Source organism: Pezoporus flaviventris, unplaced genomic scaffold (assembly GCF_033815535.1).
Source record: "Pezoporus flaviventris isolate CSIRO_AGI_PZ_B2104156 unplaced genomic scaffold, CSIRO_AGI_Pfla_v1 ptg000047l, whole genome shotgun sequence".
NCBI lineage: Eukaryota > Metazoa > Chordata > Aves > Psittaciformes > Psittacidae > Pezoporus > Pezoporus flaviventris.
The window spans coordinates 15088231-15112229 of NW_026892595.1; the positions used below are offsets into that span (position 1 = coordinate 15088231).

The 23999-nt window shown below is 38.7% G+C and overlaps 1 long non-coding RNA gene across 1 annotated transcript in view; it reads left to right on the forward strand.

Annotated features, from left to right (window-relative positions):
• Positions 1 to 617: 617 nt before the first annotated feature.
• Positions 618 to 23999, forward strand: part of LOC133276826 (uncharacterized) — a 31162-nt gene continuing 7780 nt past the window's right edge. The window contains exon 1 of the long non-coding RNA XR_009746022.1: positions 618 to 978. This is a non-coding gene — a long non-coding RNA (uncharacterized LOC133276826). The remainder of the gene's footprint in view (positions 979 to 23999) is intronic.

A 23999-nucleotide genomic window follows, 5' to 3' on the forward strand; every position in this document is an offset into this window, starting at 1 on the left:
GACTCCTTGTGAGCAGCTGCAACATCTGCATTTTGCTTTCAAGTGGCTTTTTCTCTCTTCAGTATACATTCTACAAGCTTGAAGTCTTCAGGTCATTATCATGCCACAAAAATAATTATTATTATGGCTGAAACACCTATATGCAACACCAAAAGACACACCAGGACTTTTGCAGTGATAAGGTCTCCCCTGGGCCTCCTTTACTCCAAGCTAAATTTCTTCAACTCTCCCAGCCACTCCTTATAAGTCTTGTGCTCAAGGCCCTTTGCCAGCTTTGTTGCTACTCTCTGTACCTGCTCCAACACGTCAATGTCCATCTTGCAGTGAAAGCCCCAGAACTGAACACAGAATTTGAGGTGCAGCTTCAGCAGTGATGAGCACAGGGGGATGATCACTGCCTCGACCCTGCTGACCACAGTATTTCTGGTACAAGACAGGATGCTATCAGCTTTCCTGGCCACATAGGCCCACTGCTGGCTAATATTCAGTTGGCTGCCAACCAGCACCCACAGGTCCTTTTCTGCTAGGCAGCTTTCCAGCCAATCTTCCTCAAGGGTGGGGTTGTGAACTGCTTTGACAGAGTCCTGACAATTATCTGAAGGTTTAGATAAGTGGAACAGGATTCCCTTTTGTTTCATTTCACTCTTGTTTTAGGAGTAGATTTGTTGTGGTCCTGCAAAAGAATCCTTGGCATAGACTTAAAATAATCTTATGTGTGCCTAGAGATGGTTTTATCCCAAAATTTGAAGTTAAAAAGAAATTGGATCAATATACCTGCAACTTCTCTGTCAGGAACTGAATGGCAAGAACAAGGTTTAAATTTGAAAGATTTGCTAATAAGGTATTGATTAAAAACCCTGTCCATGTTGGAAAACATCCATGTTTTCCATGCTGGAAAAACTCAGTTAACTTTCTGATGCTCAAGAAACTAATCTAACATGAATTATCTGGCTTAACAAACCATATGATATTAAAAAGGTAAAAGGACACCACCAACAAGATAGGTAAGCATTCATCATCTTTGCATAGAAAAACACAGTATCTTGTACCAAAAATATGAGTTTTACAGTTCTGTGTCTTGGGGAGGCAACTGCTAAGGCCAGTTAATTCCTTTTCTTTCCTGCAAAAATGGCTACCGTGCTCTTGAGTAGCAAACCTAAGCTGTCTTGCCCTGCCTGGTTCACCACTTTTCCTTCAGCTGAAATAGTAGCTTCCACTAGGCATTGTCTGCTGCTGAATGCTCTAATTAACCTCTTCAGATTTGCTCATTTTAATTTTTAGCAAAACTACATGTTACATTGAAGACTACCACAGCATCCTCATTCACCTGAAACCCATCAGCACGTCTTCTGTTTCTTAGCTGACAATAAGCCCTTAAGTAGATTTTCATACTTCAATAGCTTAATTAAAGCTAGTTTTTAATTTTTCAAAGTGCTCTTTTTGTATTGCAGAGCTGGATGATATATAGGGTTAGTACAGCTGCTTCTTTCCATCAGGCACAGTTTCAGGACTGTACACATCTTCATCTTATTTGTTTCTTCTTTCTGGCAGTAAAAGCTTTTCTCATTTTGGTAACTTCTTTGTCCCCTGGAATACTGGTTTTGCTTTAACTTAAAGCCTTAGCCACCAATCTTTCACACCAAATATGTATACAAACAAACATTAAAATATTCAGAAACTCATCTGAATATCACTTTAAAAAGCACTTTATTCTGGTGCAATTTACCCACCTGAGGATATAATTATTCAATGGCTGGTAGATCAGCAAGTCCTCTAATCAGTGCATATCTTTTCAGAAGATGTACCAACTGGTGCAATTTTTTCAACATATGAAATATAAAAGTACATAAATGAGATTATGGGGGAAAAAAAAAAGAGGGAGAGCAGACATTCAGCTTTTTGAAAAATACTGTGTAAAAAAACCTGCAACCAACCAATAAAACAAACAAAACAAAAAACCCCACCACATCATGGAGAAACGGCGAAATAAAGACTGCCAGAGTAGAATTTTGGCATTAAGGAATTGTGTCTGTGGTAGGGTCAGCTCTGAATGTAAGAAATACACAGGAGTGATAACTCTGAAGGGGAAGGAATTATTCTTAAGTAAAACATCTGTGATAAGTAAGTTGTGGGATATTGAAGGCTCTGCTGTTAACAAGAGCCAGAGCCTGACAGCCACAGCTATGGCAGATAATAAACTAAATTCATGCCGCAAGAAAAAAAATCTCTAATCTCACAAAAATCACATCAGAGCTTGCAGAATCACAACAAGGCAGGGAGACAAGAAAACAGAGGCTACACGTGTCCTGTTGTGGTGTACTTAATTCCCAAAAGGAAATGAAGGGTGTGGGGGATGAACCTTCAGTCCCAGAGTACTATGTAAGCCTCTCCCTGCATGGGTTTATTGCACCATAGACTGTAAAGTGTCTTTCCCGCATACACTCCTGCAAGGAGGACACAAGCACAGCACTGGTTTCCTTCCCTTACACTTACAGCAGTCAGCTACTTCTCTAGACAAAAAAGGGCAAAAATAGCGCACAGGCAAAGCTGCATCTAAGCACTGCCCTGTCCTCCCCATGACATGCTGCAAATTGCTCTAGGGCAGCTTGCAGGACTGTGGCATCCTTTGCCTGGGAGCTGAAGGCATTTCTTGCTGAATTTCCTGCCAGCAGGAGGAGGTTAAACCCCTGTGCAAGCCAAGCCACGGCTCCAGGCTCATGCATCTGTGGGCAGCCCAGACACCCCATTTGCCCACGTCTGGAGGGGTGCCAGGAGCTTTGGCAGCACATGCTGCCCAGCCAGGCCACCTTCTCTTCCTCTGGGCAGGGTGGCAGCTGTCAGACAAGACATGCTGACTGGGAAATTAACAATTCACCTGCCAAAAGCGATAACTCAGCTGTGCTGTCCAGCAGCTACCGCTTTTGTCCTCTGCCAATACTATTAAGAGGAGCACAAACCGAAAGGGCCAGTGGCCTTGTTGGCATCACACTGACAGAAGTTTCTTATATGACTAAAGTTTTACACCACCTTTGAAAATTTAATAATTAGGTTGTTGTGTCAGCAGTTACGATAGGATGTGCAGAGTTACTGTGTAGGTGAGTCCCAATCTTAGATGAAGCTTTGCAACTTCAAAGTATTTTTACTTTTTTTTGAGCACTTCATTTTTTTTGTTTCCTCAGACCTCTTACTGCAGAAAGATGTTTTAAAAAGAAAACAAAACCCTAATGTTAGAACAATAGCTAGCCTTTGCTAGTAGCAACTCTTACTACATATTGTGCTGAATAGATCCTGAGCAATAGGATCTAGCAGGTACTTGAGCTTTCACGTGTAAGCAACTTAAGTAACAAGAATGTATTCCTCTGTTTAAACATGAACCTTTGGTTTAGTCTAGGGAAAAGCAGAATAATTTTTTTAAAAGGAGCTCAGAGAATTAGAGAGAATTTTTTCTTGGCTTAAGAGAAAATGTTAAACACAGTGAAGGAATGCATGGAGGCAGCAAAATGTGTGATGTACATATAGGTCAACAGTATTAAATAAAATCTAAAAAAGGAAAGGAGGAATAGAAGACATGCAGTGACAGCAGACAGAGTGTCTGGAGACTGCATCACAGCAGTGGTACCACCAGGAGACACAGAACTGGCACAGAATAGATTCATTGCACTTCAGGTTTCAGCCTGTCATCACTAGACGGGGGAAAGATCTTTTTCACTAAACACAATATATTAGAATCACAAGAAATAATATTCTTTGCAAGAACAGGGTATGAGCTTCTTCACTTTAAATAAAATAAAATGAAAAATCTAGTGTCAAATCTGAGTTGCTAAATTAAGAAGCAAAATCTCCTTTGGGATATTAGTTATTGCCCATAAAAGATACAAGCTTAAAATATAGCATCCTGTGTCAGGTTACAAAATCACCTGAAATAGCAAGGCCATCTATGAAAGTGTAATTGTTTTGGAAAATAAATAAAGGAAAATAATAAAATAAAATAAAATAAAATAAAATAAAATAAAATAAAGGTGAGGTACATAAAGACTGGGGGCAAAATTTTGTGTTCTAGGTGATCACAGTAACTTCTCTTTCTGGAAAGGTGTGTTTTTCAGACTGGGAGTACCCATATGTTCATCAACTTAAAGGCGACTCAATAATCCTCGAAATCAAGCCACCAATGCCAGACGTCACACTCCAGTTCTTAATAATTCAGATCTTAAGTGTTAGACACTGAAGAGAACAAATAAACAAAGCAATAAACTGAAAGTAATCTGTGCTGTGAAATCTTCGTGAAGTACACTACATGTGTGATGCACAAGGTATAATACCACCCAAAACTCACACTTTTATTCATATATTGGAATAGATGTTGTACATGCAGATTTCCTAGTTATTTCGTTGTGAGAAATCCCATTCTACCCAGGTCCCTGAAGAATAGAATAGATTTCCACGCAAGCTAATTGTTTACTTGTTCTCTGTTACCTTTGCTTCTTCTGTGCAGATTGGACTGCTTCACTGAAAATGCCTAAAGTAGCCAAACAATTTAAAAATGCTTCAGAGATAACCTTTGTGTTCTGGGTAAAGGTAACCTACTGCTAACTTAAGGCAAGAAGGTTTTTTTACTGATTTTAAAAGCCTTCAACTCTACAGATAGATCTAAAAAGGCTAACAAGGTTTCTGCTACTGCATGTAAATCAGACTCGGTAGAAGGAGCTGTACCGAAGCTTTCTTCAAACAGTAGCATTTCTGTTAGCTGATTAATACTGGAAAAAACAAATCCTATCAAGCCTAAACCCAAAGAATCCGAGTATGGTAAACAGAACCAGAGAACTCAACAAGCTAAGATGACAATTTTTTGACTGTTCAGAGCCAGCCCTGGATTGCAAGAAGCTTTTGTATAAGATCTGCACAGCTCCCAAAACTATCAGAAATACCCCTGCATGAACTGAAAAGGAATAAGGGATGAGATGCAGTTCAGTGATTAACAACCCACATGCAGGTGACCAAAGAAGCTATTTGTCATGTGCGTTAGGTATTTAAACTCCCATCATTGCTGATGGAGACCTAGTCAATACAGTCAGTGGAGGTGCCTGCTTACATAGCTCTCTCATCTTTCATGAGATTAAGAACTCTCTGATCTTCATTGACTGTGCTGATTTCATCTCCATTGACTACAGCAGGAGCAGAGATACCTGGCTCACCCATGTCTCTCTACTTCTGTACCTCCATGGAACACCTCAGTGTAGGCCTTCCATTGGTAAGCAGAACCCAACCTGAAGTGTACACCCTTCAGCTATGAGATTTTGCTCCCAGATTGTGACACTGCAGCTGGACAAAGATGAAGCACTGATAAATAGAGTACTTACCGTCTACTCCCCATATCTAATCTTCATGTGTTCCCTAACTAACTTTTATTCTTCAGAGCTATCAGGCTGGTACTCTTCATGAACAACAGCACACTGACATTTTAAATAAGTCGTGATCCTTCCCTACATTGCCTGAAAATGTGAAGTGCTGTTGCATATGACAGAATAGGCACTTCTGTATGCCTCATAGCAAGGAGTCTTTGAAATCATGTAGTCCTTAAAGTGGGATTTCTCCACTTTTAAATGAGAAAACCTAGCAGGAGAACTTAAAAAGCATTTAGTACCCAGCCTCATCACCATCTGGTCAGATCTGATTATTATACAATTGAGCAATCTCCTGCTAGCTGCACCACAGGGGAATTTCTTAAAAGGCCTGCAGTTTACCATTTATAACTGTAGCAGGGAATAAGTGGAATCTATTACTAGCATTTTGTGCCAAAACCAGAGGTGCTTACTTTGGTTTAGAGACACTGATTATTCCACATCTAAACCAACAGATTTCTGCAGATTAAATAATTTACATAAAGAAAAACATCAGATTTGCAAAGTGTAATTAAGGCACTTGAACCAAACAGAGCATTTACACCAGTACTACAAATTGATCACAATGTGTGTGAAAATGGTTTCCTTTAAGAGAACAGATGTTTCATTATTAATGGGAGTTTCACACATAAAAAATTAAAATTTTTGGAAAACTACCTGTTCAGCCCCATATATTCAGAATGAATATTAGAAGCTGTTAGTTAAGCTCCACCCCATCAACATCAAAACTGATTTCTTGTCTGAAGCAGGGGACAAGAACACAAAAATAGAACAATACTTAATCATTAAGGTAAGAATACTGGTTCTAGTTGCTTTGGGAGAAAACAGCCATAGACTGGTATTTTCACACATGGATAAGTAAGAAAAAAATGTCGGTGAATATCATGAATCTGAAAAGAAACAGCCATTGGTTGTAGCACAGACCAAAACCAAGAAGCAAAATATAGCGTTAAAGAGCTGTGATCCCAAATTCACAGTGTAATAATAAACAGATATTATCTGCCCCAGAGAACTATTTATACCTTCACTTTAAATGAAGTATGGTTCATCTGGGTTTTGTTCTCTTGTGATAATTGTTTTAATAGATTCTGAGCTCTATGTTTTCGAGTTTAAGCTTTTGAAACTACATTTTGTTGTCACTTAGAATTACAGAATCTCACACATATCAGTAGTGGTTGTTCCTTTTCTGGCCAGAGAGAATCACCTGGGCTAAAGACACCAAGTTAACTTCTTGACCCCTCTCACTTCTAAAACCTTCTTAGCTAGAAGTGATTTTTGTTTATGGTTATGCAAATATCTTGCTTTTACGTGTCAAGTTCAGCATTTAATTTTCTCAAAGAGCCAAAACTCTGTCAATCAGATAAAATCCTGATTATTCTCTTCAGTTTCACAGAACTATGTTAAGCCCCAGAACACAAGGTAACTACAAACAGTATAGTGAAAACCAGTATATATTACTTCTTAATGGCTTACAGTTCACTTGCTAAAATGTCAAAAGCATGTAAACACAGAAACCTAAGTCAGAAACCTAAAAAAGTTGCTAAACATTGCAGGGGTTTTTGGTTTGGTTTTGTTTGGTTTTGCTATTTTGTTTGTTTGGGTTTTTTTGCCATTCCTACTAGTTATATGTTTCCTTGTAATGAAATGACCCAAATCTTCACATGGTCAGGCACATGTCCAGGCCAACAGTCACGTATGAATGGCATTAGTTAACTTCGGGGCATAGACTTCTACCATGGGAGCTGAATTCTGATACACTAAGAGCTGCAGAACAGCTGGACTCTATAGGCTTTCACAGACTCCATCTGCAAAGGCAGAAGAAATTACATGACTAGGAATGGTCATGACATCATTCATGTTTTTCCAGTTTAATATAATCCATTGACAGCTTGATATTTATTTCTTTTGGTTTTTTATTAACTCTCATACCAGAGGTCTACAAGTCAGTCTTGAAAGAACTAATTCCCATTAATGTCACTTGCTGATTCTGGTATGCTTTCAGGGCCATAGGCATCTGAAGAAGTAAGCAATACTAAGCACTGTCTCATTACTTCCTACGTTTTGCAACCTCAAACTAAAAATTCTCACATGCCAAAATACTTGGAATGCCTAGCATTGCATCATTAATACCTCAACTCATCCAAGTCTGACTTGTTTCCTCTTTTTTTCCCTGGAGACAACAGCAATAATCTTTCCTGTAAGAACAAAACCAAGATGATTCTGTAGCATAAGAGCCTAGGAATACCTGTTTCAGTATACTCTTCTCTCACAATGTGCCATATATCAGAGGGCAAGAATATGAGACACATAGTGCACCACTGTGGTGCTCCCCCTTCTTCCAGTGCTCTGTGACTGAAGGAATCACAACAGGTAACTTTGTATTTAATAGCATCTGGTAAATTACATTTTGCATGAGTTGGTCTCTGCCTCTTAATACACCTGAGCTTTCCTCATCCACATATAGGAAAAAGGGGATTAATGAAAAAACCCTTCCTCTTGTTCTTCCATATCTATTTGCTAATTTCATCTAATGTCTCTGACGATCGTATTACAGACTGAATAGCTTTTCCCTATTCAATTTTTCATGCAACTCAGTTATAGAACAAACCCAACAGGTTGTAATGTAATTGTAAGGCTAGATCTGAGGTCTTCTCAGAGTGAAAGAGCAAAATGAAGTGGGAAACTACATTTGCAGCCCCAGACAAAAAAATAAGGAGGTAAAACCTGTATAGGAAAAGACCAGGAAGATTTTGTGTATCAGGAAAACTGGACTCTGAGTAGGGATGAGAAACTGTTCAGCTCTCCTGGATATATCTGTACAACATTTTGAAGAGATATACCAGAAAAGGCACCTAAGACTATTGTCCCTGTTCAGAAAAAAAATGCAAATACTGAATGTTAATATCAAAATTATCAGATTACCAGTAAAAAATTCAGAAAAATCAATACACCTTATCCCATGACAACTGTGAAAGACAAGCAAACAGCAAAGCTTATCTTAAGTCTTAGCATGTGAATGTTCTCAGACAACATTTTCATCTGAAAACAATTTGAAATATTTTTTATACCAGCCTCTCAGCCTGCACAGGATGTAGGGTCTGAAAAATTATGTGGTAGTAACATATTCTTGCTAAAGCATTTCCACACAGGTTAAATGGTTTCTCAGTGCATACCTTCAGAAAATGATGGAATACCTGAAGTATAAACTAATCTTTCACTATTTTCTCTTCATTTAAAAGAGATCTTCATACTAAAAGTCCTGAAAACCAATAAGACATTTTCTGAGTAACTTGAAACAGTGCTAAAAGTACCTTCATGGCTTTACATGGTTCAAATACAAGTGACGTGAAAAAGACTTGAACTATTATATTGAATAATGTACACATTGGCAAGGCAAGCAAGAAGAGGATGGTGCAGCCAAAAGAAGAAAGAAAAAGGACATGATCTCCCAGCAGGAAAGGGAAGTTTGTTACTCCAGTTCCAGCTGCAGACATCCCTTAGAGAAAAGATCCAGGGCTTTACCAAGGACTTCAGACTGTGACCTGCACTATGAAGAGGACAGCCAGTCAGGGATTGTTGAATACAGCATTTGTGGAGAAGATGAACCTATATTCCAGCCAAGGAGATTTGCTTCACCCACCCTTCTGACTACTCGCCATGTGGGCACTGTGAATGGGAGACAACCAAATGACAGATGGATGGGGCAGACCAAAGTACTCTGTGCTTTTTCAGTCCCAGACAAACCCTGTTCCCAGACCTCTGTAAGTACCAGCATGGTTTCAGGACAGATATAGCCAGCAGAGGGAGAGCAACAGGTTAGAGTATACTTATGTAAAATGGATGTGTGAAAGCCAGAGTGCCATATGAGACATGCTAAAGAGTACTAAAATAGATGCATGATGTGACTGCAAACTGTATTTTTATTGTTCATGAAAATTCATTACAATTACAGGAAGTTAACTGAAGTTAACTGAGCATTATTCCAGTCCAATATTTTTCCCCTAAAAACAATATAGGTATTTGCTGAAAACTGATCATGCTTTCAATATAGATATTCACGTAAACTAGAAACTGCTGGCATCTTTTAAACTCTCAGTAATTCCCACATTATACTTAATCAGTGAATCAGTACTCAATAATAAAAAAAAGTTCTAACAGCTGTAAGATGTCAGAACGACTTTCCTTTCTTAATTGAAAAGTCAACATTTCTAAAATGAATACTTAGGTATGTTAGAAATATTTCTTTTAAAGTTTTTTGTCCATTTACTAGAGAGCAGATCCTGCATTGTTATTGGATTTACTTTGTTTTACTTTTGAGCTACTTTACAGAAATGTCTGTCCTGCGGATTTTCAGCTCACAGCAGCTATTTACCCTACTCACATGCAACTGAAGGAAGAGAAGGATTTTTTTGCAGTTATCTCTGCTTGCTGAATTTTGATGATTTGCAGTTTTTACTGTTAGTTTAACTCAGTCTCAGTGTTCTGATTTTTACAAAAAAATGGTGCCAAAATGTGAATCCTAAAGATACTCACATATCTTCTTTTTTTTTTCTGCATGAATAGACCTCTTGTAACACCATTTATTACTTACACAAGTTTCAACATTCATATCCAGATTCAACTCCAGACTTTCTCTACTTCCAGAGTGAGCTGGATCTTTTCCTTTTGTGCTTGTCACATCTATTTGTACGTATAGGTACTGGCAGACTGTCTAGAAAAGGTTTTTTCAACCCATTAAACAGTTCAAGAGTTTTCCATCACTGAACATCAAAGCAAATACAAACACCCTGCAACATGTATCATGACAGATAAGCAATGTTTACCAAAATGGGAGGTCTATCTTAGGATCTGTCTAATTTATACCAAGAGTTTTCAGCTAAATTTATCGTACACAGCAAGCTTAGTTTGATGAGTGTCTGGACCAGCACACTTAAAAAAAGCACATGCGACCTTGACATTTTCACCCTGCCCGATATTAACTAGAATGTATGTGGAAAGATTGACATTTTCTGTAGAAATACCTGTTTTCCTATTGCTCAAACAAATAATATCAGAACTAGATTTACATGAATTTAAAAGAATTTAGAATTTCTACCCTTCCCATTCTAGTATCTAAACCATTTTAACATCTCTAGAAATGCAAGAAAGTTTGCAAAATAACTCCTAAGACAGACATCTTTCTAGATTGAACATGAAAATCCATAGTGATGCTCCACTGTTACTTTGCAGCATTTACAAGAACTGAACACAGATTATATTAACTTTAGTGTATCTAATAAACACAAACTAGCCCCCAAATTTACCCTTTTTTACGAAATTAAAACCTGATCTCTTTGAGAGCTTCTGCAAACCAGTCAGTCTCACCTCTGTGCTTGGCAAAACCTTGGAGCAGATTCTCCTGCAAGGCATGCTAAGGCACATGAAAATCAACAAGGTGCTTGGTGACAGCCAGCATGCCTTCACTGAGGGGAAATCCTGCCTGACCAATTTGGTGGCCTTCTATGATGGGGCTATGGAACTGATGGACAGGGGTAGAGCAGCTGATGTCATCTACCTGGACTTGTGTAAAGCGTTCGACACTGTCCCACACGACATCCTTGTCTCTAAATTGGAGAGACATCAATTTGATGGATGGACCACTCGGTGGATAAAGAACTGGCTGGATGGCCGCACACAAATGGCTCAATGTCCAGCTGGAAACCAGTAACGAGTGGTGTCCCTCAGGGATCGGTGTTGGGACCGGTCTTGTCCAACATCTTTGTTGCTGACATGGACAGTGGGATTGAGTGCACCCTCAGCAAGTTTGCGGATGACACCAAGCTGTGCGGTTCGGTTGATACCCTGGAGGGAAGGAATGCCATCCAGAGGGACCTTGACACGCTTGTGAGGTGGGCTGATGCCAACCTCATGAAGTTTAACCATGAGAAGTGCAAGGTCCTACACCTGGGTCGGAGCAATCCCAGGCACAGCTACAGGTTGGGCAGAGAAGAGATTCAGAGCAGCCCTGCGGAGAAGGACTTGGAGGTGTTGGTTGATGAGAAACTGAACATGAGCCGGCTTCAGTGTCTGCTTGCAGCCGAGAAAGCCAACCGTGTCCTGGGCTGCATCAAAAGGAGCATGACCAGCAGGTCAAAGGAGGTGATCCTGCCCCTCTACTCTGCTCTTGTGAGACCTCACTTGGAGTATTGTGTGCACTTCTGGTGTCCTCAACATAAAAAGGACATGGAACTGTTGGAACAAGTCCAGAGAAGGGCCATGAGGATGATCAGGGGACTGGAGCACCTCCTGTATGAAGATAGGCTGAGAAAGTTGGGGCTGTTCAGCCTGGAGAAGAGAAGGCTGCATGGAGACCTCCCAGCAGCCTTCCAGTACCTGAAGGGGGCCTATAGGGATGCTGGGAAGGGACTCTTCATTAGGGACTGTAGTGATAGGACAAGGGGTAACAGGTTCAAACTTAAACAGGGGAAGTTTAGTTTGGATATAAGAAGGAAATTCTTTCCTGTGAGGGTGGTGAGGCACTGGAATAGGTTGCCCAGGGATGTTGTGAATGCTCCATCCCTGGCAGTGTTTAAGGCCATGTTGGACGAGGCCTTGGGTGATATGATTTAGTGTAAGGTGTCCCTGCCCATGGCAGGGGGGTTGGAACTAGATGATCTTCAGGTCCTTTCCAACCCTAACTATTCTATGATTCTATGATTCTACATCTCAAGCTTCACTGAGGCACTTACTTACTAGAGAAAGACTTTTCTTGTCATACTTTGTTCCCTTATCACTTTTTTAGCAAGTGCTCATATCTAAAATCCATTTTCTAAAGTAGAACTTGCTACTGATTTGTTGAAAGGCATAGAGATTCTGCAGGTTTTCTTATGAATAAGCACACTCAAGTAGTGATTACATTAACTTCCTGGTTTGTAAGTGATTTGAAAAACTGCATAAACTGCATTTAAGATCACAGACATTTAATTGCCTTCAACATGCTGCTGGAGAGAAATGTTTTCTGATTTTATATGGAGTACAGTGTTGGAGACTGGAGCATGTGGTATTCCTGTACCATTGTACCATCCTTCAAGAGGCATCCACATTTCTTTACAGGCAGTCATTGCTTAAGATAGCATGGATTTTAAAATATTATTTTTAAAGCCAAACAGCTAGTGTGTCATTTTTGAGATGTTGAAGCAGACATCAAAACGACAGAAGTGTACTAAAAAAAAAAATCATTATTGTAGACACAGGCAGAAATGGTTATAAAATTACTCAGGGCATGCTATTGGTTACTTCATGTGTTGGAACAGAACTGAGAATAAAGGGACAGTCCCAGCATTATGTCCTAGCAAAGAAAAAGAGGAAAGGTAGGTGTATTTTTGTTTTCCAAGTTAGCTTTAGGAATTACAAAGGATTTCTTACAAGTAATCTACACAGCAAAACAACCAGGCTCAGTTTGACACATCCTATTTTGAGGATTTCATCTTTGCACAACCCATCTGAAATTTTCACAGAAGTCACAGATGTATTTCAGCACAGGCCAAGCGCAAGATACAGCTCTTCCACTGCTAAAACATGTCTACCATCAGAGTATGAAACAGTAGCATAGCAAGATTCATTTTACCTCATGGTTTATGTTTATGATTCAAACTTAATAATCTTTTTCACTTTGGCTTCACTCAACACTAACATCACCCACAAAAAAACTTCATGCAACCATGCTTGACCCCTAGTGCCCTTTCACAATTCAACACCACCACCCAGTAGAGGGTATAGAAATGGTGTAAGTAGACAATGGCAACTCCAATGTACTTTTTGCAAGTTCACAATGATGTACAGATCAAGGATTTCCTGAGTCAGAAGTGATACTTTGTATGAAAAAAATGTTAGCCGCATGATTTTATTTTCTTTTTAGAGTTTTGAAAGCTTCTGTAGTCTACTGTTTAGTATAGCCAACCACCTCCTGGATGCACGGTGTGAGAAGTTACCATCTTCTGTCTGTTCTGAAGCTGAGACCTGATCATTCCCTTCAATAACTTCTAATTCTTTTACGAGAAGAAAGGACCATGAATCCTCCTATCTTATTTATCTTGTCTGCTCTGTCATGTTCCATCAGTCCTACTTGAGGCAGATCTAGTCAGTCATTTTCTTACTTGAAATCTATTTCATACCATTGATCAGCTTTCTTGCCTCCTCGGTAACATTTCTGTTTCTCCTATACGCTTCTTCTGTTAGATGAACTATTATTACACACAGGATTTGCAGTTTGGAATACAGACTGGGCCACTACCATCATATTTCCTTTTTCTTTACTTCAGTTCCTTTTGTAACAATTCCTGACCCTTTGTTTACTTCACCTGATAGCAAACATTGAGCTGGAGTTTTTGCAGACACTTTAGATCTCCAAGATCTCTTTCCAAAGTGGTGACAGCTAGTTCGGAGATCATCACTGTGCCTGTAAAATGAGGGTGGTTTGTCTCATATACAACACCTTGTGTCTGTCAGCATTGACTTTCTAGTCTTATTTCATCATGCTCTCATCCAGCACTGTGAAATTTCTTCCCAGCTCCTTGCTGTCAGCTTTTTGTTTTCCATCAGCAAACCTGATTTTATCCATTTAATTAATGGATAAATGTTTAATTAATATTTTAGGGCACTTAGTTTTTACAGGCCTCCCAAAAATGCATTTATATTAATATCAACTGTAAACTGACACACTGACACATTGTCATCATCAGTAGGCATTTGCAAGTAGATTATCCAAGTCTGCACAGTGAAATTGCCATGAGCTTGTTAGCTTCTAAGCTTACTGTCAGATTAGAGGGCAAATTGTGATAGAGTTCAGAAGAGACCAAGGAGAGCAATCACAGGTCCAAATATCATGAGGAAAGATGCAATGGTTAAGGAAGTCTGAGGCAGACATACTAATCTTCCAGAATATAACAGGCAGCTGCTCAGAGCAGCAGAATACTCTTTTCTCTGTACATACTCCAGAGGAGAAGTAGCAACGGGTGTGAAACATGACAGAGAAGATTTGGATTACAAATAAGAAAATACTTTCCATAGGCAGAGATCACTGAAAGAGATCACCAGGGAAGGTTATGGTTTATCCCCTGTCCAAGGTTTCCCAGAGCAGGTGAAACAAATCCCTGTCAGGAGTGCCTCAGAGCAGGCAAATGCACAAAGCAAGCCTCTTGGTGCTCTTTCCAAGAGTACAATTATGCTGCATGTCACCTACAAAGCTGGAATGTTACTTGGCTAGAATTTGTACATGGTCATTTAAAATATGGAACTTTGCTTGTTCAAGCCATAGTCTTGAGTTACTTAGGAGTAATTCCAGCTTGAAATACAGATGGGATTCAAGAAAGAGTATAAAAATGCTGTATTCTTGAATGTGATAGCCAACACCCAAACACAAGCACTCGTGCCTGCTCACCATATTGAGCTATATGTTTTTGAACAATGGAAGGCGACTGTGTTAAAGGGTTACCTTTCATGGTACAGGTGCACCTGCTCACTCATTAAAAACAAGCAAACAAGCAAGCAAGCAAGCAAACAAACTCAAAACTGATTTGAGAACTACAGTTGCCTCACCAGAACTCACTGCCCATCTGGCGTCATTAATGAACCTGCCAGTAAAAACAAATTTCATCATTACTTGGACTCTCTTATATGTATATTTCTTAGGCACTAATAAGCTGAGATCTTCTCAATGTTTTGTGATTACTGATTTTGAACACATTCATTAATCCATTTCACATACCATTTACTCAGCTTCTTGCTTAGTAATACATTTTTAATGATGTATTTTTTCCATGTTTGATCTCTTTCCCCCTTCTGTTCTCACATTGTTTCTCTAATTGCTGCAGATTCAGTGACTTTATTTTTAGACTGGAAGGGAGAGAAAACAACTACTTTCAAGATAACTTTGTATCATTAAAAGAAATATGGCCAAATGTGCATAGCCAATCATGAATCTCTTTATAAAAAAAAGAATAAGGAAATACAAATGTATTTTTAGGCACGTTTTGAATTCTTGGACTTCCTAGAAAGTAGGTTATGCTAACATTAAATCTCTCTGCTAATCGGGGGGGACTTACAGTGCTGTCATATATCTGCTCCATGCTGAAATGTTCTTGCACTTTAGGAAAAGGATTATTATTAAAACATTTATGAGATGTTCCACCCTTTACTTTTCCACAAGTTGGTTTTAATCTTCATTTTTAATATACATCAGAATTGTGAGTAATCTGTGATACAAGGTGAGCTATGAAGCACTGTGCCCTACATTTTACTGGGTTTGCCAAATAAGATTGAGAAACTTACCTAAAAATAAAGAAATAAATAAATAAAAACCAAGTGTTTTTAACTTCAAGATAAGCAGAATATCATCTGTCTGGGAACCATCACTGTTCACTGGCATTGTGTGGGAATTAGCTTTGTTCAGACTCAACTGAATAACATTTCTTGAGAACTAAAAACAACTTATTCCTTTTGCAACAACATCAGGCAGCAGCACACTGATCAGGAGGAATGCAGACGCAAGCTTCTGGCAAAGACAGCTCTTCCCTTAAGTGCTTTAGGCACTTGAATTATATAACTGAGACATGAATTTATAGCCTATAAAATTATACTGCACAAAATTCCATTCCGCTTCAGTTCTCTAGTTTCTGCTTTTTTTCTCTTACCAGAATCACAGAAGTTACAGGGAGACATGCCATTCACTTCAGCTGGTGTAACTGACCTGCAGCTTAGTCAAGCGTATCAACAAATAACAGGAGACTGAACTCTCTGAGCATAGTTAAAGAAAAGAATCCAGCCCATTCTGTACCTCAAAGGTCAAAAGAAGTACTGGTTTTTGTTAACTCATGAGCCAAGAACTACAGAAAACTTCAGTAAATACCAATTCAGATTTTTCATAAACAGATGTAGTAGGACCGACCGTAAAATTGGCTGCAAGTAGCTAGCCCACATAAAATTACAACACTATTCTGCTATAGTGCTAAGGAACATACTGTATTCTCTTAAGCCAATAAAGAAATTTCCATTGACTGAAATGATAGTTTCAGGCTTTATCGTCATGCATAACTCTAATGGCAAAAAAAGCAGTATGTATACAGAAAAGAACAAACCTATTACTTTTCTTGGCAGGATATTAAATAAGTACCCACTTTTTAATAAGATATCATGCCATGCAGAGCTGTATTGGTTTTCAGTCTGTTTTATACTTTTACAGGGTTCTGCACTGCATATCTATAGCTTTCAGAGCACTGCAGTTAGCATAGAAGATGCTGTTTGTGTGAAGATTGCTGTTAAACCAAATACATGAGCAACTGACCTTCTGCTGCATGTGAAGACTGCCAACAGGTATTTTAAAAATTGTTTACATAAACAGTGAGAATGTTTCTACCCCTACTGGCTCCTAGCTATTGTTCATGCATTCTTAATGATAGCAAAGATATATGAGCTGTAAGGCTTATCTCTGCTAAATTGCCCTCTACTCTTCAGTAATACTTATTCTTGTACCTACCTTCATTCATGTTACATTTGGTTTATAATCTGCTAAAGGAAAAACGAAAACAACCAAACTATGAATCAGTGAAATAACATATTTACTTCTTTATTTACTAGTCATTAAATCTAAGCACATTACGTGAAAGAGAAATAAACATTGCCAAAACCTTATATAGGAACACCGTTAGGAAAAAGCCTGGTTTGATGTTTTGGTACTGCTATTTAGTAATTGGGGTTAACCTATGCAAAACCTGTACTCACAGCACTAGTAATAAAATCTGAAAGTATTTAGGCTGTCTGCATGCTGAGATAACTGTCTATCAAAGTGACCAGAATCGTCTCATTGCTTTCTTGTAGTCTCTGGGCTGTCTTCTATTCATCTGTTTTCTTATACCTGGGACATGTCAGAATTAAGTAAACCTAAATCTGCTTCTCTGAAAATTTAAGCTAGAAATCTTTATCATAACTGTATGGTGCTGAACCTGAGCTAATAAACTCTTCTGCACCAGGCTTCTTTATCACGCAGCAAGCTTGTTTGGAGAGAGGACATCTCTTTCGAGCTTGTACAGCAGCTAACACATCAAGGGCCCTGGGTCTAGGAGAAGAGCTCCCAGGTGCTATAAATGTGAAAAGAACAGCCAAAACAGGGAACTTCATGAAGTGCCATCACTATTTCATTTCCCAGAGGTTTAGCTAATTTGAGAAACTCCATCTCACAGTGCGCTTTGCATAATTGCCTTTCTTATGAGCTGCTTCTTCCATCACTGGTCCCAGCCCTGGCTAACTTGTTAATTAATGTTCCTTTCTGCTGACAACCAGGACAGGCTTAGTAAATTCCTTGCTGTCTATAGACAGCAATTTGAAAACTACTGATCATTACATTCCCTGCTAGTAGAAAAAAATTCTGTATGCAGCCTTTGAATTGTTAGCAAGAAGATATATTTGAAAGAAACAGGTATCGATAGTTGGCTTTGTCCAAAAAATATGTTTTACTGTATTTGTATCAAGAAGTTGATTTTTCACTGAAAATCAAAATTCTTGATAGGGAATTCAAATTCCTTAAAAAAAAAAAAAAAAAAAAAAAGCAGCACCTCAGAGGAAAATCTCTATTTTTTTCATAATGTGAAGTCTTCTTTTTCCAAAATTCACATCAAATCTGTCTGAGCAACTCCACTTGCAGATAAGTAACGTATTTATCATGCTGTGCTTTTCTTCAGTTGAAGTAATCTTCAGCAAATTTTGAATTCTCAGAAGATTTTAATGAAAATTAACTGCTTCTAAGGTAGACCAAACTTTATACATGTAGTACTTTAAAATGCAGAATATTACCATTCCTATGTGAGGAGGAAGAAAGCAAGTAGTAAAATTTTATAAAAGCTGTGGTAAGGGATTTCTGAGTCAGTTGGATTTCATTTACAATGTGAGTGATCTTTACAATTCAAATGATTTTTTGTTAAACTTTTTAAATTTAATTTTGTTATTTCTCTGCTTTTCACGCATCACTTAATTGCTTTTTAGAGAAAAATAATCAATGTTAAAAAATGTATTGCATAACTAATAAAAATGTAATTCCATAAAAATTGATTAAAATTTTGGGAAATATTCCAACCTGAAAGTAATAGATTTGGAGGATGAGTCTTTACTTGAATGGAAAATGCCACTGCAGCCATGGTCCTATCACTACCAGAAGCCTTGAATACCCACAGCTCCAGCTAAAGTCAGTGTGATATATGACTGTTCAATACCTCCAAAACTCAGGCCCATAACCAGATCCTTCCTTATCCAGCTCTGCAGTATCACTCAGAAAAATTTTGCTACTCTTACTAAGAAACATAATCAAGGGGAAGCTAGTCACACCTTGTCCGGAGCAGATGCTGTAGATGAAATCAAATACAGAGAGGATGAGTTTACCCCCTCCTGATTTGAATAATCTATTTCACATCCATTCTTCAGAGGAATTTAACCCATTCTTTTTTCTAGTTACTGCTGTGATACTGTTAAGAATGTTTATACCACCCAAGACTTGTCATACAATTACCTTATCTGCAGATGGTGACTGGCACTACAACCAACTCCCCATAGTAAAGAAGAGATTTTCTAACTCCAGATTGTTAAAGGGTATCTCAAAACCTATCTCACGAGGTTCACTTTCTTCTAGCACTTCCTCTTACTGTTTACTCTAATAATCCTGACTATTCTTTGTACCTGTATCTAGCTGTTTAACTATTTTTTTAATCATTTATATTACTTTTTAAAGGAAAATCAGGGTACTGGAGATACAGCAGTTCTGGGAGTGAGAAGACTATCTCCAATTGCAAACAGGAATGTGGGGGTCAGAGCTACCCACAATCACTCCCAATGCTTCCTTCCTCAAGACTCCCAGCCCCTCAGGCTAGAGCTCCAGTCCACCATCTATGCATCCCTCCCAGCTACAGGAAAGACCTTTCAGTATTCCCAGTGGCCTTGATTCCTCCCCACCTGTGAGCTAAATCTCCACCTGCCCACACCCATACCTTAAGGTGCTTGCTGCTTTGGCTTCCCATTTCAGAGCTCAGGAGATGGTCAGGGCTCCATCCAGGACCATCAATGGAGCTTTGGAGCAAAATGCTCACTGTGGTACTCCCAGTTACTAAAGCCTCAGAAATCTATTTATTGACCACCATGTACATTCTGCTCCAGACCATTCACTCCCTTCATGCTCTTTTGCAAGTGTGTGCTCTTTCATATAACTAAAATCTACCTAAGGGGCACTCTGAAAGCAGAAAAATGGTATATACTTGGGAAAAGCCAGAGGTAAGGCTTCTTATTCTTGTTGAACTTACAGGAATACCTTTGCAAGTCCCGTAGTCTAACTTTATCAAGTCAGAAAAAATATTACCTTTGCGAGTTTTATTTTGGCATATTTCAGAAAAATATCTCTTTGTTCCTTTTTTATGAGGTAGTGAGAGCAGAATTTCTTCATCTTTTGTCTCTAAACTGTTATTTTGTTTTCTCTCCTTGCCCCTTGCACAGGTCTTCCTAAAATAAACATGACCCATCCTTTCAGCATTGTCATTAGAGAGATTTTCAAACACCTAATCATGCTGTGACCTTTTTCTGATTGCCCTTTAATTCATCAATATCCTTCCCAAGATAGGATAACGGGCCCCTGTGCAGTAGTTCTTGTGGCAATAATAGTATATATTCATTTTTATTCTTTATTCACCCTACTGTTTGCTTCTGTCACCAAAGGCACTGTCAACAATCCTCATTAGGCTGTCCACAGAGTTATGCAAATACCTCTCCGAGTTCACAAGAACAGTGGTCAGGTACAGTGAGAAAGAGTTTAAGGTGTCTGACTATGATTTCAAAGTGCTTCTCTGCAGCTGTGCCAAAGACAGCATGGAACTGTCCACTAAAAAGAAAGGGTCAGCATGGCTGGGCTGATCAGATCCAGATGGTCTCTGGCCTCATACTGCAAGCCACTATGCTGTTGTCCTCTTTCTCTTAAGTGCATATTACTTATCATTCCTTGTCCTTGCATTATTTTCACTACATTGTTTATAACTCTTAACTATTTTAAATAACTGCAAATTTGACTAATGACCAAATCTCTTCCCCTTTTTATATATTCCTTACATACAGAACTTAAATAAAGAGAACTTTGAGGCACCCAGCTGCTAACCTTGTGTCATTATAGAAGCAGACAAAAGGCAATAGGCTAACATAAAAAGAGTGTTAAATCAGTCTGAAGTGTCTAACCATGCATGGTTTTAGTTATTCTGATGGTAACACTTTGATGACTGCTATATTCTTTCCCTCTGAAAGACTATCTTTAACAGGAGAAGGCATGAAATCAAATAAAACCAGACAGTGGCTGATCAGGATGACCTAATTTAGCTGGGGGTTTTCCACTGGGTTTTAATGGGACCTGATTAGTTTCAGTCTTAATTAGTATTTTATCTCCAGAAAGCACCCATCCAAACCCATGATATCACAAATACCCAGCCTTGACAACTGGATGTCCTTGGTTAAAAAAGACATATTCAAATGAAGGAAGAGGTTATCAGAAGGAGATTTTTTAGTATATGGTTTGTAGGATTAGCCCTGAATAACGTCCTTGACTAAGACTGATAATATTTCTTTCGGAGTGAGGAAAGAGAATGCCACACTGCCCTCACCAAAGAAAGACATGGTACTGAGACTGGTGCAAGAGGAAAGCTACACATAAATTATTCATCAGGGCCACCACTGAAAGAAAATCAAGAAAAGGGTCTATAAGAATGGGGGAAAAAACAGCCACGACCAAGGCAGTAGGAGAGTCTGCCATCTTCTTATCCAGAAAGGAAAAAAAAAGCAGGCAAACAGATAACAGGGTTTAAATACATCAGCTGGTGCAAGAGAACACAAAACACGACCAGCTGCTTAGGTTATAGAAATTTATTGTTGCCAAGGGAAAGGTGAATGCCCTCTGCCCTGTTCTTTTTCCAAGAGAGGCATGCAAGGAAAAATTCTCTTGAAAAGGTAAGAGCCATGGTGATGTCTTTCTGCTGTTATATTTAAAGTTTATTTGAAGTACCTCAGATAATTTAGTACACTATTTAGTATAATAAAACGAGTCATGATGGACAGCAATTGAAACCCTGTTTTTCCTTGAAAAATAGCTGTTTGTGTGATATAATAGCCTATGGGTTAAAGTCCCAAGAGCAATCATGCTAGCCTAGAAGTACATGGATAACCTGTCCAATGTATAGGAGAGTATGAAGTCAGTCAATACTGACCCTATATTGACCTAGAGGAATGCATAGGGAAAAAAAATAACAGAGAAACCCCTCTTCCAGCTCCTAACTCCAAACTCAAACTCTGTGAAACGAGGTGTGAACAAGCATCTCCTCTGTTCCAAGCTTCTGACAATAGGCACAAATGACTAAAAATAGATTTTCTCTGAACCTTCCTCTCATGTTCATTACACATTCTACGGTTCAGAAACTGGTTCTTACAGATGCTTAATGTCACTATATTCTGGCTGATTCTCAGGAGTAGTTAAGACCTAGTTCTCCCTTAACTCTGGGTTTCTTGAAGGTAGAGGTGTCTTCAACCATAGATGAGTAAGAAATTGAAGATGAAAAAGTATGCCCATTAAAGAGGTATGGGACACTGATTTGTAGTCTCTTGGGCTCCAGCTCTATTAGTCCAACTTAAGTTGTGCTATTGGTGTTATTATTTAAGGATTAGCAGATTAAAAGGTGTTTGTTTGTTGTATATATTTGTTTTAATACATCTAATTCCTTCCCTTTCCAAAACCCATCCTATTTTTGAAAAGAAACACATTTCATGAGAATAAAATGGCTCACAGAAATTAATATACAGCATTTTGTTTTGCCTTGAATGTCTGAATTGCTTTCACTTACAGTTTAATTTGTTAGGAAAGGAGTCCTGATAGAGCCTTACTAGAGGAAAAACCACTCTTGCACTCACTTATTGCATTATTATATACCAATGTGAACACAAAATATCTCAAGAATGCTTTAGGGGGATACAAGCTTCATTAGAAAGATATTCCACTGAAATATGATAAAACATAAGGTAGCTATTCACTCTACCATGGCACAGATGAGGACTTTATTTTAAACCCATAGCAGATTGACTTTTTGCATGGTGTTTTCTTTAAACTGCCTTGCTTAATCTAGCAATACATTAAAATACTCATCTGCCAGCTGTGCTGATTTCAGCTGTAGCAAACTGATGATTAGTATCCTCCTGACATTATTTTCTTCACATGGCATTAAAAATGTCACAGGATTACAGAAGAAGAAAAAATATAAAGTCCATTATATCTTGTCTTTTGGTTTTTCTCTTACCCTTGAATTATTTGCATAATTTACAGGTCTGCTACAACGAAGCAGATTTGCAAGCATCTCTTGTGCAGAAATGTAAAAAGCCATGTTTGCCAAGTTGTTTTTTTTGAAAGCCACTAACATTTCAATCACACTAACGTGTAGAAATGCTCTCCACAGCCACCTAAAATGTCTGTATTCGGTGCAAAGTCTTGTGATGATCTGTGATGCATTGAAGGTCGAATCCATCCCACTGACTTCAGAAGGTGACAAGCTTTTTTGACTATGTCAGTTCTTCATTCCCAGCCTCCAAGGTCATCTCAAGAACTCCCTATACCGGCTGAAGAGCTAGGCTGGCTATACTTTATGTTTAAAGATGCATTTTAACCTGACATACTGTCGACAAGTGCAAAGTATTCAGTCGGTCCACTAGGATTCTTTCTTTTCCTCTGATATAGATGACAGAGGCATCAAAAACATTGAACTAAATGCAAGCAAAAAAAAAGTTTTTTCTGTATAATTTTTAAGCATATACTGCATATAATTTTTGAGCCTAGGTACAAAATATAAATCTCATGCTTATGAGATTAGTCCAGTTAAACTACATCTTAGTTAACAAGCAGTTCAGACCAACAGGGTCTGTAAAGTGAAATGTCTGCTGAGGACCTGACATCCTTCCTGCTCATATTGCATATTTTTTTTTTACATCAGACTAGTTGTGCTCTGTTCGCACAGACTGACTGCCAGCTTGGCTAGAGTGTACCTTCCAGTTAAGTTCCACACAAACGGAATCCGTTTCATGTGCTCTGAGACTGCTTCACAGTTCAAACCAAAGCACAGTATGGGAGTACAGTTGAGACGTTCACTGAATTCAGTGGATGATCTACAGGTACCCTGTAAGTCTTGATCCCTCTCTCAAAGCTAGAACCTCCTGAAGTGCTGCTCTATGCATATTTCTGAAGCCTGGTCCTCAGCCATAGTAGATGGCCCTGTACACTGGATTGCCCTTTTATTCTTATCACATCGGGTGGCACTACAAGAGAGCAAATTATTGTGGCACAGCCCATCAGGATTAGGTTTCTTCCAAATCAGATTACAGAACTGATTTTATCCTGACAGACACTTTTATCTTTCACTTCAGAATAGGTGGGTGAGCTTCATATATCTTATGATAAAAAATATTAACCCTAGGTGAGACCTAGAGGACAGATGAACTCCCAATGGCTTCCTTGACCCAGAGACGTTACAGGTTGAAGTCCTTCACTCCCTGCCACAGCTCCCTTTTACA